This window comes from Narcine bancroftii, chromosome 3 (assembly GCF_036971445.1).
Source record: "Narcine bancroftii isolate sNarBan1 chromosome 3, sNarBan1.hap1, whole genome shotgun sequence".
Classification (NCBI taxonomy): Eukaryota; Metazoa; Chordata; class Chondrichthyes; order Torpediniformes; family Narcinidae; genus Narcine; species Narcine bancroftii.
The window spans coordinates 46,920,026-46,934,551 of record NC_091471.1 but is presented as its reverse complement, the minus strand read 5'-3'; the positions used below and the strand labels follow the sequence as shown (position 1 = coordinate 46,934,551).

Sequence of the window (14,526 nt, the reverse complement as noted above, 5' to 3'; positions counted from 1 at the left end):
TCTTCATTCCCTCACTTCTCTGCTTTCTCCCCATAATCTTTGATACCCTGACCATTCAGACACCTATCAAGCTCTGCCTTAAATACACCCAATGACCCAGTCTCCACAGCTGCCAGTGGCAGAAAATTCACCACTCTCTGGCTGAATAAATTCCACTGCACCTCTGTTTTCAATGAGCATCCTTCAAACCTGAAGTTGTGGCCTCTTGTCCTTGACTCCCCTACCATGGGAAACAACTTCTCCACATCTCCTCTGTCCAAGCCTTTCAACATTCTATGAGGCCCTTTTGCATTCTTCTGAACTCAAGAAGTACAGTCAAATGTTCCTGATATGCTAATCCTTTCATTCTGGAAATCATTCTTGCAAACCTTCTCTGAACCCTTCTCCTAATGCCAGCACATCCTTCCTTAAATAAGGAGCCCTAAACTGCTCTCCATACTCCAAGTGAGGCCTCACCAGTGCATTGTAAAGCCTCGTCATCACATCCCTAATCTCATATCCTATTTCTCTAGATACGAATGCATTCGCTTTCTTCACTACTAATTCCACCTGAAGGTTAACCTTTGGCGTATCCTGCATGAGGCCTTCTAAGTAACCTAGCAACTCCAAATTCTGAATGATCTCCCCATCCAAATAATAGTCTGCCCTTTCCAACATTGTTTTTCACTTCTTTGTCCATTCTTCTAATCTATGTCTCTCTGCAGCCTCGCTGTTTCCTGCTCACAACCTGGCCTCCCATCTATCTCAGCAATATCTGCAAACTTAACCACAACTCTATTTATTCCTCAATCCAAATCACTAATACACAATGCCATCTGACCCTTCTTCTGGCACTAATTAGAACCATAGAACGTTACAGCAGAGAAAACACAGGCCATTCGATCCTTCCTGTCTGTGCTGACCAATAGGCCTTTTCACCCCGTATTTTAAAATGGAGATTCCCGGGAACCCTCCCATGAACCTGTGGCATGAAAAGGTTGGCCTGGGAATTTTAAGTGGACTCGCGACCCTAACTTGTAGGTAGGGCCGCGGCTCCGGGAAATTTTCCTGGACCATCCTCTGTCTGTGGTGTGAAGAGCTAAATGGCCAAGCAGGGAAGCCTCATGATGTCAGCGCTTGTGTGCTGCATCATGTAAGTGATTAAAATTCAAATTAAAAGATACTTACTGCCTGACAACAGCTGGCCGCTTAAGCACGTTGCGACGGCAGCACAATGCAGGAAGAATGACCATCCTCTTTTACTATAATCCCTCACACAGCTGTATTTCCCAGAGAGATTCCAGCTGCATGAGGGATTATGGGAAATGAAGTCGGCCATTCATCCTGTACTGTGCTGCTGCTGCGACATGCAGAAGCATTGGGGGGGTGTCAGTGAACAGTGGGGGGGGGGGGTAGATGGACAACAGGCAGCCAGGTGGGAGGGAGGGAGTGACGGGAGCAGGTGAGTGATCAATAGACGGGGGTGAACTTGCATCATCGGTTGGGGGCAGGACCCCCCAAATTGCCGAGGTGGGCAAATTCCCGTGAATTTCACTGGGACAAAGTAGGGTCACCACTTGCCTGTGTAGCTAGTTCCACTGACCTGCTCTCTTTCCATAATCCTCCAGACCACTCCTATCCATGCATTTATTCAATTTATTTTTAAAACTCAATATTGCTGTATTCACCACATAAGATGGCAGCTCATTCCACATACTCCCACTCTGAGTGAAAAACTTTCCCCTAATGTACCCCTTACACCTTTCCCCTTTCAGCCTAAAGCTATGAACTCTCATATTTATCTCCCCCAAATCTAAGTGGAAACATCCTACTCTCATCTACTCTGTCTATACCCCTCATAATCTTATAAACTATCAAGTCTTCCCTCATTTTTCTTTGTTCCAAGGTGTATAGCTCTACCTGTTTAATCTTTTCCGGTAACTCAACTCCTGAAGACCCACCAACATCTTAGTAAATCTTCTTTGCACTCTTTCAATCTTATTGATATTTTTCCTGCTGCTGGGCTCCAGAACAGTATATAACATTTTAAGTGTGGCCTCTCCAATGACCTATATTTCAAATAACTGTATTCTTGCTTCTGAGTTTTATTTATTAGCATCCATATCTTGCATTTGAACAACTGTTAGTTAAGTCCAAAAAAAGTTACATCTAAAAATTTTAATAAAAAAAGAATTAGATACCATACCAGCTCCTTTTGGCAGATGTTTGTTACATGGTAACAGGTCCTTTTGGCCCGTAAGTCCATGCCATCCAAATACATCTATTAGCCTACATTCGCCGTATGTTTTTGGAGGGTTGGAGGAAGCCAGATCATCTGGTTGAAATCCATGCAGACTCAAGGAGAATGCATAAAATCCTTATAAACAGTCCTGAATTTGAACTGGATTCCAGCTGCCACTGGAATAGCGTTGTGCTTAGCCGCTACGCTAACTGTGCCATCCCGTTGTTTCATCTCCCAATATTTGGGCGGCATGGTTGGCATAGCGGTTAGCGCAATGTCTTTACAGTACCAGTGATCAGGACTGGGGTTCGAATCTTATGCTGTCTGTAAGGAGTTTGCATGCTCTCCCTGTCTCAATGTGGGTTTTCCCTGGGGGCTCTGATTTCCTCCCACTGTTTGAAATGTACCGGGCATGTAGATTAATTGTGTGTAAATTGTGGGCCGAAATAGCCTGTTACTGTGTCATATGTATGTCTAAATTATTCCAATGAGCAAAACACAATCTGGTGGAAGAACTCACCACGTCGAGCAGCATTAGTAGGTGAAAAAGAATTGTCAATATTATGCCTTAGAACCCTTCATCAAGGCTGAGAATGCAGAGGGCTGATAGACAGTATAACAAGGACAAGTTGGAGGTTGGACAGGGGATTGGTAAAAAACACAAAAGTGCTGGAGAAACTCAACAGTTCAAGCAGGACCTCTTTGAACCGTTACGGGCCTGAGCCCTTCATCAAGGGAAAATTAGTGAAACACGGTAGTTGATTGGCAGGCGCCAGCCAGAGAGAGGCCAGAGAAAAAAGAGGTAAAAACTATAAGACCATTACTGATAGGAGTAGAAATAGGCTATTCAGCACATGAAGTCTGTCCTGCCATTTAATCATGAACTGATTCATTTCCCCACTCAGCCCCACTGCCCAGCCTTCTCCCCATAACCCTTGATACCCTGCCTAATCAAGAATCTATCAATCTCTGTTTTAGTACACCCAATGACCTGGCCTCCAGAACTGCCTGTGGCAACAAATTCCACAGACCTGGCTGAAGAAATTCCTACGTATTGCTGTTCTAGGCAGACGTCCTTCAATCTTGAAGTTGTGTCCTTTTGTCCTAGACTCTCCCATAATGGGAAAGAACCTTCCCACATCTACTCTGTCCAGGCTTTTCAACATTCAAAATGCTTCAATGAGATCCCCCTCATTCTCCTAAATTCCAAAACAGAATAAGAGCTATCAAACGTTCTTCATATAATAACCCTTTAATTTCTGGATCATCCTAGTGAACCTCATTTGAACTCTCTCCAATGTTAACGCATCCTTTCTTAAATAAGGAGTCCAAAACTGCTCATAATGCTCCAAGCGAGGTCTCACCAGTGCCTTATAAAATCTCAGCATTACATCCATGCTCTTGTATTCTACTGCTATTGAAATGATTGCCAGCATTACATTTGCCTTTTTCACCACCATCTCGACATTCAAGTTTACATTGAGGCTCTCCTGCACAAGGAATCCCAGATCCCTTAGCATTTGGGTGTTTTTAAGTTTCTCCCCATTCAAAAAATAGTCTGTCCTTTTTTTTTTAACAACGTACATGACCTTACACTTTCCAACATTATATTTCATTTGCCATTCTAGCCCATTCTCCTAATCTGTCTAAGTCCTTCTGCAGCCTCCATGTTTCCTCTACACAACTTCAAACTTGACCACAAAGACATTTTTTCCATAATTCAAATCATGAATATATGAATAAAAAGTAGCTGCCCCAATGCTGGACCCTGGCAGCCAATCAGAATATGAACCTTGTATTCCCACTCTTTGCTTCCTGCCAATCAGCCAATGCTCTAACCATGCTAGTATGCTTCCTGTTAAACCATGGGCTCTTAACGTGTTAAATAGACAGCATCCAGTGCACCTTCTTATCCAGCCTGCTTGTCACTTCCTCAAAAAATTCCAAGAGGTTTGTCAAGCAAGATTTTCCTTAAAGAAACCATGCTGGCTTTGCCCTATCCCAGTCATTCTCAACATTTTTCTTTCCACTCAAATACCACTTTAAGGATTCTCTATGCCATGAGTGCTCTGTGATTAGTAAGGGATTGCTTAAGGAGGTATGTTGGTGGAAAGAAAACATTTGAAAACCACTGTTTTAATCATACCTAATCGACCCATTATGTGCATGGTTTCATAACTCCAAAGGAAATGGGCCAATGACAATTTTTCTCAAGCAAAATATTTCAGTAATAATTGGGTCTAGAGGAGTGATTCTCAACCTTCCCTTCCCACTCAAATACCACCTTAAGCAATCCCTTATTAATCACAGAGCACTGATGGAATAGGTATTACTTAAAGTGGTATGTGAGTGGAAAGAAAAAAGGTTAAGAACCACTGCCCTATCCTGTCATGCGCCTTCAAATACTCTGTAATCTCATCCTTTACAATTGTCTCCAGCATCTTCCCAATGACTGAAGTCAGGATAACTGGCCTATAATTTTGTTCCTGCTGCCACATTCCCTTCTGAATAGTGGGGAGACATGTGCGATTTTCCAGTAATCTAGGACCATAACAGAATCGATTGATTCCTGAAAGATCATTACCAATTCCTCTACATATCTACTGCTACTTCTTCCAGGTCCTGAGGGCGCAATCCATCTGGTCTAGGTGTCTTATCCACCCTTAGACCTTTCAGTTTTCTGAGCACCTTCTCCCCTGAAATAGTAACTGCACTCATTTCCCTTTCCTGATACCCTTCGACATCTGGTACACTGCTAGTGTCTTCCACAATGAAGACTGATGCAAAATACTCATTTTGTTCCTATGCCATCTTATTGTCTCCCATTATTATCTCTCTAGCATAATTTTTCTACTCTCACCTCTTTTTCACTTTATATACTTGAATAAGTTTTTTGTATCCTTGTTGATATTAATTGTTTGCCTACATTCATACTTCATCTTTTCCCTCCTTTTGAATTTTTAGTTACCGTGCGGTGTGCATGTTTTAGAAAAACTTCCCAATCCTCTATCTTTCCACAAATTTTTGCACCTTGTACACCCTTGGGTGAGATGGAGACTGCTGGAGGCTGGGTGATGTGGAGACAAAGGCTACTGATAAATAGAGGAGATGCTAATATTGATGTAATGGAAGCTATGGGTTTCTCTCTATACTACCATTTTCACCTTCTTTTCAGATTTCAGATCTGGCAGTCTTTGTCTTCTAATCCCACTCCATTCTATGACATCTTCTACCCCTCCCTCCACCCCTTGGTTTGTCTTGCCTCTCTCTCCTTTGTTTGGCACTATCTCTCTCTGCTATGTTTCACTGCTACCCAGTTCATCAACCTTATAAGGAGCTGCTCTCCCACCCCTCCCTCCCTGTCCTCTTTACACTGGTTTCTCTACTACATTCAACCAGTCTCAACAAAAGGGTTTTGACTCAAAACGTTGCCATTTTCTCCCATTGTGTTAAGGATCAGATTGGTCTCTATGAGTTACTCCAATAATGTTTACAACCACAATCTGCTGGAGGAACTCAGTGGGAGAAAAAGAATAGTTGACATTTCGAGCTAAAACTCTTCATTAGGGGTTAAGGAAAGTTAGTTCCGTATAGAAGCAGAATAAAGAGGACAGGGTGGGAGAGATGAGGCAAGGGTCCAATGGGGTACTGACGAACTAGATGTGAAATATGACGGAGATAAACAGGAAAGTCAGCAGATGCTGTGAATTTAGTGTAATAAACAAAAGTGCCGGAAAATCTCAGTAGGTCATGTGACATCCATAAGAGGCAAATGGAAACCAACATTTTGGGCCTGAGCCCTTTGTCTTTGGGCCTGAAACAGCCCATCTATTCTCATCCCTTCTTCTCTTTGGTTCCATACTCCTGCCTCCCATCTCCCCACTGGATTCCCTTCTCTCCTCCCCCCTCCCCCCCAATCCACCCCCACTCCCCCATGCAGTAGAATATGAGAAATTGTTTTCTGATGGAATTTTATCATAAGAACAGTTTGGGAATTTATTGATGATGCACTGTGTTGCTAGAATATAAATACAATCAGGTCATGTTAAAAAAAATGATGCAAAATGTATGCAAACTACACACTACATAATATGGCCCCTACAAATAATATCAATAGATTTAAGTCAGTCTTCCTCTTCTTCCCAGTGTTCCTGGTCAAGTTTGACATTTTTCTGATCTCAGCTTTCTAGTTCTGGCTCCCACAGAATGCCCAGGGAATCGTCATGGCAAAGAGGTATTAATTCTTTTTTAAAAAAAACCATTCACCTCACCCAAGTTTGGAGAGACAGATTTTGTTGACCTCTTGACTCCCTGGGCAGTCTCCAAAGTTGGCTGCAGCAAACTTTAGAAGGAAGTGTAAACTAGCTGAGTATTCTTTTAAGTTGGGCAGCAGCGATGAATGGAGCTCTGTGAAATGGAGTGTTTCTGTAATTGGCAAACAACAAATACTTGTTGGACAATGTGGCCCAGTCTCAGGGGCAATAATTCAAATGAAATTTCACAGTGAATAACAACAATCCAAGTACATCTCGTGTTCCATGTTCACTATCACATGCAATTCCCAGAAATGCTAGGTTAAATTTTGTGACCTGGCATTTTGCACAGAATGACCCTGATTTCCAAATTTATATGCAGCTAAAATAATAAGTACCAAAGTATGTAAACTTGTTTCCAGGCAACTGTCCTCTCTCCTTTATATGCTCACTGTGTTGTTTTATTTCTTTGGACTGTTTCTCATTTATATTTCTTTTCATTTTTTGTGTTAGTATAATAAGCCCTTTGTCAGGAATTAGGAAAAACAGATAGACCCAAATGAGCGACAACGATGAGTTGAAATACAGAGAAATGGTGGAAAATCTCGTCAAATGGTGTGAGAATAACACCCGAGTCTCAGAATGGACAAGAGATGATTGTGGACTTCAGGAGGACCAGGGACAACCACCTTCCACTACACATTAATAGCTTGGTAGTGGAGGGAGTAGAGAGAACCATGTTCCTTGTAGTCCACTTAAGATGTGACCTATCCGGGACACACATCTTCTCACTTGTCAGGAAGGCACAACAGTGACTGCACTTCCTAAGAAAACTGAAGTGGGCAAGGCTACCAGCCACCATTCTGGCAACCTTCTACAGGATCTCAATAGAGAGCGTCCTAGCCGGCTGAATCACAGTGTGGTACAGTTTTTAAAAAAAATTTAGACATTTCTTTGGCTTGGCTTCGCGGACGAAGATTTATGGAGGGGGTAAATGTCCACGTCAGCTGCAGGCTCATTTGTGGCAGACATGGTTGCAACGGTTGCAGGGCAAAATGGGTTGGTTGGGGTTGGGAGTTGGGTTTTTCTTCCTTTGTCTTTTGTCAGTGAGGTGGGCTCTGCGGTCTTCTTCAAAGGAGGTTGCTGCCCGCCGAACTGTGAGGCGCCAAGATGCACGGTTTGAGGCGATATCAGCCCACTGGGCGGTGGTCAATGTGGCAGGCACCAAGAGATTTCTTTAGACATTCCTTGTACCTCTTCTTTGGTGCACCTCTGTCTCGGTGGCCAGTGGAGAGCTCGCCATATATTTAGACATACAACATGGTTAAAGGCCATTTCAGCCCCATGAGTCAATGCTGTCCAATTTTCATCCAATTAGCCAACACACCCGGTACGTTTTGAGCGGTGGGAGGAAACTGGAGCCCCCTGGGGAAAACCCATGCAGACACGGGAAGAACGTACAAAACTCCTTACAAACAGCGCGGGATTTGAAGTCCGGTCCCGATAGCTGGCGCTGCAAAACACGCTGCCCTGCTGTAGAGTATCGGATTAGAGATCAATCCATAGGATCATAAAAGAGGCAGAGAGGATAACTGGAATCACCCTTCAACTCATTGATGGAATTTATGAGCATTGGTGTTAAAAGAGGGTTTGGAAAATCAGGGAACACCCGTAATCACCCCGCACAGCATCTTCTAGTTACTCCAGTTGAAAAAAAGAAACAAAAGAATTCGAGCCAGAAACATTAGGCTGAGGAACAGCTTCTTCCCACGGGCAGGACTGTTTAAAATAACTTTCTGTGCTCTCCTATTTATTATGAATATATATGTGCTTGTACATGTATCATTTGTCTCTGTTTTTAACTGTCTGCACCGTTCTGCCCCGTGGACTAGAAAACACTGTTTCATCAGATTGTACTGGTACAATGGGATGACAAATAAATTTGAACTTGATCTTAAAAGGTGGGGGGAGGAGGAGGGGGAGAGGAGACAAAGGAGGAAGGGGGAGGAGCACAGGCTAACTGTTTGCTCCTTAAGTTTCCTGGAGCCATTCCTGACTCCATATATGCTGCTCTTTTACCCCTCAATGCAACTGCTGATTTTACTCCATGACTCCTGCTGCTGACCCTCTCACCAATAAGTTGATACATAAAGTTGATACAATATTTTAGTAACATTTTATCTTGTTCCAAGTTCTGGTACAGATTGTTCTCCCTATACACACACTCCATTATTAGATTGTGTTGCAAAACTTACTCAGTTTAGTAATAATTGAGCTGCCTTATATTAACTTGCATTTAAAAAAAAAATTCTTTGTACAGTATTGACAAAATATACAGCTGTTTTCCAGAAAAAAATGTGCAAATGTTTAAAGAAGTTAGCAGTGCCAAAATAGGCTCAGATTGAAGTGAAAATGTAAATAAACTGGAATGCAGCCTTGGGGCATCATAGAGAAAAGATTGTGCAGGGCAATGTGGAAGACAAGCTGGAAAGAACAAGTTGAATTAACATGCAGAATAGGATTCCTGAAGAATAAACAGTTAAAAACTAGAAGACCAGAACGCTTAAAACATTTCTGAATGTGCAGAAATCAAAAATTGAAACCATCAAAAAATGAAGAAAAATCAAGATTGGAATGATAAGAAGGCAAACAAAAGCTATTTTTACTTCAATTCTGAGGAAGATGAAAGGAATTCCTGAGTTTAGAATCGTGGAGTCATAGAACCACACAGCACAGAGACGGGCCTTTGGATCGTCACATTCTTGCTGACCTTTTTGCATTGACACTAATCCCATTTGCTTGCATTAGGACTGTATCCAAGCATGCTGACCTATTTAAGTGTTTATTTAAATACCTCTTAAATGGAGTGATTGCATTTGATTCCACCACCTCATCTGCCAATACATTCCCGATATCAATCATTCTCTGTGCAAAAAAAAAGAACCCCAGATTCCCTTTAAAATTCCTTCCTTTCACCTTGAACCTTTCTCCTTTTGATATCCCCATCAAGGGATAAAACATTTTGACTATCCTAGCAATGCCTCTCATAACCTTATATACTTCTGTCAGGTCATTCCAGGGAAAGCAAGTCCATTTTATCCAATCTCCCTCGATACCAAAATCCTCCAATCAGGCAATATCTTGTTGAATTTACTATGCACTCTCTCGCGACTTTTATATTCTAATTTATTATATGTTAATAAAAACAATAAGGAGTTTATTGTCATACACATAAGTACAATGAATGTATGCCCCAAAATTCATGCTGCAGCAAAGATTTTCCATCTACAATAGTATTCATTAAATTACCCCAGTACAGAAAGGGATAACAAATATAAAAGATAGATAATGTTCATAGTTACAGTTAATGTATGAAAAATTCAGTCAATGAAATAGTGAAATCACGTAGATAATCTTTGTGGCCACAGAGTCAGGAGTGAGGGCTCAGGACTGAAATCTTTACTGCCTTTTATTTCCTATGGATGCTGTGTGACCTGCTGAGTTTTTTCAGTACTTTTGCATGCTTTCCATATTGTACCTGTAGAAGTTCAGGGGTTCCCAACCTGGGGTCCATGTACCCCCAGTGGTGCACTTGCACTTTTCAGGGGGTACATTGGGTCTGAGAGAATAACCACTACTGTCAGATTGCACAATGTTGTGTTTTTTATCCTTAATTTTTAGGGGTAAACGGGAACCTATAAAAATGCCCAAGGGGTACAGAAGAACTAAAAGGTTAGGTACCCCTGGTGTATGTGATGACACGCCAGATCATTTAAGACTTAGAAAGTAAAGGCATTGGTGTGCTGGCTCCAGGAGAGGTCCTCTGATATGTGGACTCCCAGAAACTTAAAAGTACTAACCCTGTCATCATCAATATGAGAAAAAAAACAGCTGCGCACAGGAATAGATCATTTAACAAGTCTGGATGTATCAGTCCCTACTTCACTTGGCCATCCTTCCATTAATATTCATCTAAAATAATCCTTCATTTCTTCATATACTCTTTGAACATCCCTTGATTGCATCAATGATAATCACTTCAACTAGTCCTAGAGACAATAAATTCTTCAGGACATGTTGATATCGTTCAATTTTGAAAAATTACTCTTAACATCCATCCCAGTGAGAAGCTATGCATGGAAATGATGCCAAGGCACTGACAGAGTGGAAGGAATGGGACAGAAAATGGTGTCCTCAGAGTTGCAGCAGGCTGAAGCTCGACAGGTTCACTCTTTGACCTGTGGTAGGCCTTCCATCAATTCTTGATGAACAGTTAGCTCACTGTTAATTAAACCTCTTTGTCCATTGTAAACTATGGGCATGGAGGCAATGGCAACAATCTGAGTGAGCTCCACTGGGAAAATCGGATGTCGGCTAGCTGCTGCTTGCCCTGCAGCGGGCCATTATTGGCTATCAGATGTTGTGTAATGCTGAGGTTAATAATATGGTTGTGTACTGAGAAGATGGCATTTATCCTCCACAAACCTTCACCTTTCATTGCACCTAGTATTTAATTCTTCTGTTCCTGTACCATATGGCATCAGAAATATATGTACTAATGAAGATTAGTGATGCCAAACTTACTTTCCACAGATGTCTCTTATGTGTTAAATCTTTACTTGTTTGGTATATTATTGAGGTCAGAAGAAAAAGGAAGAGCACACACCCCCCTATCCCACCAGATGTTTCCTTCATTGCCTTTCATGCATGACAGGGTTGGAATAGAAAAGTAATGTAAGTACTTTGCCTGAGAATTTGCCTTTGGATGTGCATACTCTATACAATTGTTTCCACACAGATTACATATTTGATGATTTCTGACATTTTGCAAACATTTGAGTGAACAGATCTGGATTCACCAAGCATTTGGAAAAAAAAATGTTGGATCATTAGACACGACTGCTTAAAAAAAAATGCTGTGGTGCTGAATAACCGGGTTTGATTGATATCCTTGTAGCCTCTAGAAAGACATTGATACAATGGTTGGCCCAATTAGAGCCATGCCTGTCTTGGAGAAAGAGTGAAACTGTCTCTGAAAAAAGACTCAGTCTCCGAAAGTACCTCCATAGGGAATTGAGGGTGAGAAAATGGATGCTTCTCTCTGAAGTTCAGCAAACATTAACAAGTAGATCCATCCTCCTTAAATGAACGCTACACCTCACTGATATTCAAAGTTAGTTTTTACTTACCAAGAGTCTTCATAATCCTAATGGATCTGGTGCCCTCCCAGACAATCCAGGGGTAGATTAGTTCCCTAACACATTTTACACTGAACAAAACAGATCTGGAAATTCTCCCGAATCTCCTCCCCAGTATTTAGCCTTCAACCATTCTTACTGAAACATTTATTTTGGGTCATATTCATACGACTGATTTTGAAACAGCTGCTGTTAGCTGCTGAGAAAAAAATGAATCTCAAAATACAAATGTGAACTAAAAATATGCAGGTAAAGTTAAAAGAGTGAAGAAAAGTTTAAAAGTAATAACAGCCTATATGTAGTTTAAAAAGCCAAATTTATTTAAGCCAAAGCAGAAACTCCTAGTCTCATAGGAACAAAGAAACATAGGAGCAAGATAAGGCCATTCAGCCTTTCCAGACTGCTCCACCATTCAAGACCGATCAAATAATTTTTTGCTTTCCCTTGATCTCTTTAACCAATAGCGTTGCATACAACTCCCTTTTGAATATACAGTATCAATTGAACTTGGCTCACTAACTTACTGTGGAAGCAAGTTCTGCACATTTACAATCCTCCAAGTGAAAATGTTTCCCCTCATTGCAGTTCTTTCCTTAGACTGTGACCCCTTCTGGATTTCCCCAACATCAGGAACATTCTTCCTGCATCTAACCTGTCTACCCATTTAAATCCATGAAACTACAGTGAAGAAAATTTAAAAAAGGTAAAATTAAAGAAATTAAACAATGCTATTTTATCTAAAAGAAACTGTAATGCGAATCACATAAAGCACTCAAGCTTAACAAGTCTCTTATGTTCAGGTCAACTAACCTGCACCTGTGCTAAAAGGGAACAGTTCTGCTTGAGCTGTCACAGAGCTAGCTTGCTTCATGACAGAGCAAGAATAACTTATACATCCATTATAACAAAATCCTGACAAATTAGCACCTAAAAGTTGTCTCTTGTTATATCTCCATCTTGCTGCCTCTTGTACACTGGGTGTAATTTTTAATACTCAGATATTTACCCTCCTGTCAAGAAAATGCAACATAAAATTTAAAAAGGAAACTACTATGCAGAATAATGTAAGTGACTTCAACTTGTATAATGCAGTCAGGCAGGTGCTCATGAATTCTGTTCCAGAATTTTTACCTCTCATTTTTCCCTCAGCAGAATTTCACAGGGGAAGTGAGATGTTACTCACGCATTACGTACCAGGATCAGTTATCACAATCTGGGATGGAGAGAGTTTGAGTGGATCTGAATCAAGGCCCCCCCCCCCCCCCCCCCCCACCCCCCCGTGACCCAGTTGCTGTCAGCAAGTTGTCTATTCTAATGTCTGCCTTGTTCTCTGGCAGCACAAGGACCCTTCTCTCCTCAGAGCAGAGGTGATTAAAAAAGATGCCTGCAATATTTACAAATTACTACTGTAGTAACATTATTGTACAATCTGAAGCAATAATTCTGAACAATTTGAAATAAGCTTGTGATGAAAAATATTAAACTGTATTTATTGTTGAAAATGTTTGTAATATATTCCTTTTTCATTTTATTAAAATGCCTGTAAAAGGTACTGCTGAAACCTTACATGTCAATCTTGAAACAGTTTGAATTTTTCTACAAATGTATACTGTATATATACATGTATATGTAAAAGTGAAGAATGAATTAACTAAAAAAAGCCATGAACTAATGCAATGCCATAGTCCATGTGAAAAATGGGAACTATTTATTTTTGGGTATTAAGTATGACAAAATATTTTCTTCATTCACAACTGATAAAATATAAGGAAAATATAGTTATTTCAATAAAAAAACATGTTTTATACAGTCCATTGACATTTGGTTGGTATAAGTTAAACAGGCATCTTTTTGAAATACCTCAACTCCTGGATAGGTTTACCAGATTTGCCAAATAAAAATACGGGACACCTTGTTCAAGTCTGAATTCAACTAATTTCTAATTTCCATCTGTGATAGTACAGATTCTATCACCAATGTGTTTATGTACATATGTACAGATGGTAATGTAAGATGACTGTGATTGGCTGAGAGTGTAGCCACACCTAATGGCAGGTCTTAAAGGATTGCTCCTAGCCAGATCAGGTCATTCTGGACTGGTCGACCTACTTGTGATATGCTCCAGTCTTTTAGTTTAATAAAAGCCTCGGTTTGGATCAACAAGTAAAAAGGGTATGGATAGGATAGATGTAGGAAGGTTTTTTGAGCTGGCCGGGGAAACTAAAACGAGAGGACATAGTCTCAAGATTTGGGGGAGTAGATTTAGGACAGAGATGAGGAAAAATAGTTTTTCCCAGAGAGTAATGAATGTTTGGAATTCTCTAACCAGGGAAGTGGTTGAGGCTGCTTCATTAAACATATTTAAAATTCGGTTAGATAAATTTTTACATGATAGAGGAATTAGGGGATATGGGGAGAAGGCAGGTAGATGGAGTTAGGTCATAAATTAGATCAGCCATGATCGTGTTGAATGTCGGAGCAGGCTCGATGGGCCATTTTTGGCCTACTCCTGTTCCTACTTCCTATGTCCCTAAGTCTTTGGTTCTTTCGACATGCACTACACCATCTACGTACATACATTGAGAAAAAAATAATATTTCTACATGGGAAAAAGTTATATGCTAAAACATATTGGAAACATGGTCGTATAGATTAAAATAAAAAATTAATTTGGTTAATTTTACGCAGGCAAGACTCTCCTACCAAAATATTCATTTCATATCCAATTAAAATATAAGTATTTTAATTAATGTATTTAATTATTTAATCTTCTTCTTCTGTATTTCCCTTCATTAAGAAATTTGTTATTTTATCATTTCTTTTGTAGTCCAGGAAAGCATACATCTCTTTTGCT

At 40.6% G+C, this 14,526-nt stretch overlaps 1 protein-coding gene across 23 annotated transcripts in view; it reads right to left on the bottom strand.

Moving 5' to 3' along the window:
• st8sia3 (ST8 alpha-N-acetyl-neuraminide alpha-2,8-sialyltransferase 3) overlaps nt 1–12,922 on the bottom strand; it is a 51,722-nt gene extending 38,800 nt beyond the window's left edge. For 14 of the 23 annotated variants that reach the window (XM_069923953.1, XM_069923958.1, XM_069923952.1 and 11 more), the window contains exon 1: nt 12,867–12,922. The gene's annotated coding sequence lies outside the window, so the exon portion shown is untranslated. The other 9 variants (XM_069923955.1, XM_069923961.1, XM_069923970.1 and 6 more) reach the window with 4 other exon arrangements.
• Between the last annotated feature and the right edge of the window lie 1,604 nt (nt 12,923–14,526).